Source organism: Daphnia magna, linkage group LG3 (assembly GCF_020631705.1).
Source record: "Daphnia magna isolate NIES linkage group LG3, ASM2063170v1.1, whole genome shotgun sequence".
In the NCBI taxonomy this organism is placed as follows: domain Eukaryota; kingdom Metazoa; phylum Arthropoda; class Branchiopoda; order Diplostraca; family Daphniidae; genus Daphnia; species Daphnia magna.
The window spans coordinates 7,665,716-7,667,876 of NC_059184.1; the positions used below are offsets into that span (position 1 = coordinate 7,665,716).

The 2,161-nt window shown below is 38.0% G+C and overlaps 1 long non-coding RNA gene across 1 annotated transcript; it reads left to right on the top strand.

Annotated features, from left to right (window-relative positions):
* The first annotated feature begins 444 nt into the window (after positions 1-444).
* On the top strand, positions 445-2,161 carry LOC116918145. Its single transcript, XR_006644085.1, has 4 exons — positions 445-561; positions 641-1,491; positions 1,551-1,644; positions 1,703-2,161. It is a non-coding gene; the product is annotated as an uncharacterized LOC116918145 (long non-coding RNA).

Sequence of the window (2,161 nt, forward strand, 5' to 3'; positions counted from 1 at the left end):
CGCCGATCCAGTAGTTCCTCCACAACGTAATCCGTGTCGTCCACAAATTCTCCGCGACCACGTCCTAGGAAACATTCCGCGTTTTCAAGTGACATGTTCAACGTAAAACAGTCCAACTTCAACTGAAATGTGACGTTGGTCAGTTTCAGGTTTTGGTGCTACAATGGAGGATTCCCTAAGGAATTTCAATTCTCCCGTGCTATTCTCCGCTACCTAGTAATTACCTTCTTCTTCTTTATTATTCTTTCATCTTCTTCATTACATTTAGAATTAAACGTTATAAAACATTCGTGTTCGTTTTCACACATTTTAGAAAAAAATTTATTTAATAAACTTGAATTCAGGTTAATTTTATTAAACAATTAAATTTATTGATTATTAACAACTATTATTATTAACAGCTGTGTTTTAGTAGTTTTAATATCAAATTTGGCAACAGGCAAGCGATAGCGAAACCTGAAGTGAAGTAGACGTCACCACTACATCGCCGTCGTCATCATATCAGCTTCACCTTCGCCATCACAACAGTCAGTATTCAGGAGTCACCAGTGTTTCCAGAACGTAAGTAATAGTTTTCTAACGCAATTTTGTTACAGTTATCTTTGACTTTGTTTCTCTTTGACTCATATTTCCAATTTAGCAATGTAACTGGATGGCAAACAGATGCCGGTTATCATATGGGCATTTATTTCACTTTTTTACGCCTGACTCGTCTATGCAGGGCAGTATGGTTTTATTTTCTCTCTCTGTTTTCTTTTTATTCAAGACTATTTGAAACGGACATGCACAACCATGATGGTTTCAATCAGTCTTATTTTCCTTCTTCTCTTCTGAAATGAAACGAACATGGGTAACCATGTTTGTTTCAGTCAGATTAGTTTGTTTTACTGTGTAATGAAATGAAACGAACATGGGTAACCATGTTTGTTTCAGCCACTTTTATTTCTTACATTCTCTTCTGAAATGAAACGAACATGGGTAACCATGTTTGTTTCAGTCAGTTAAATCACATATTCTCTTCTGAAATGAAACGAGCATGGGTAACCATGTTTGTTTCAGTCACTTATATCACATATTGTCTTCTGAAATGAAATGAACATGGGTAACCATGTTTGTTTCAGTCAGTTTTATGTCACATATTCCCTTCTGAAATGAAACGAACATGGGTAACCATGTTTGTTTCAGTCAGATTTGTTTTCCTTATTCACTTGTGAACTAAAACAAATATGTTTTCCCATGTTTGTTTCAGTGAACATAATGTTTAAAATTTCCTATTATTTGCATAGGACCACTGGGGGGAAATTATTCTCACCTAATCGGACGATGGAAACTTCAGTAGCATGTGCTTCAACGAGAATTGATTGCTGCCATTGCTACCAACCGCAAAGGATATCGCATTCGATAGAACAAAGTAATGCATTCGATTGGTCAGCCGACGTTTAATCCTTCGCTTTACAATTCATGGTCAGCCCATGACAGTACGAGTAACAGGTAAAAATGTATGACATTTTTACACCTGACGATGTCTCATTTCGATGTTTTTTCACCAGTTATGGAACTCAGATTCCAGTAAGCTGAGCCCCCCCGTGTGTCTGGCATAACCCAGACAATGCTTTGGTCGGCCCATGACAGTACGAGTAACAGGTAAAAATTTGTGACATTTTTACACCTGACGATGTCTCATTTCGCTGAACTTTTTTAGTTCTGGAACTCAGCATTTTCCAGTTAGCTGAGCCACCCCATGTGCCTGCATACCCCAGACAATTCAGAATGCACAACGAGGCTCGGCGTTCTACCTTGCCTGTATCAACAGCCCATTTCCGTCCTAGATGTTTTCCAGACGTTACAATTTAGCATTGGTTTTAATCAACTATGGTCGTTATTTCAATCTGTTTATTAACAGTTAAAGAAAAACGTCACATCCTGGCATACAGTCCACGCGATAAACATGGAACGTATCTGGCAACGCTTTTACCACCCCAGTTAAGGATTTGTGTACAGATACTTCGACGAAAATTCAATAAAAAAAAAATGTAATGTCGACAAGGAGTGGCCACGAGAAGTCAAGAATGCCGGGCAACTTTTTTTTTATCATGACAATGCTTGCATCACTTTTTTGTCAAAAATTCTCCGATAAAGTAGTACACGCATCAACACCGCA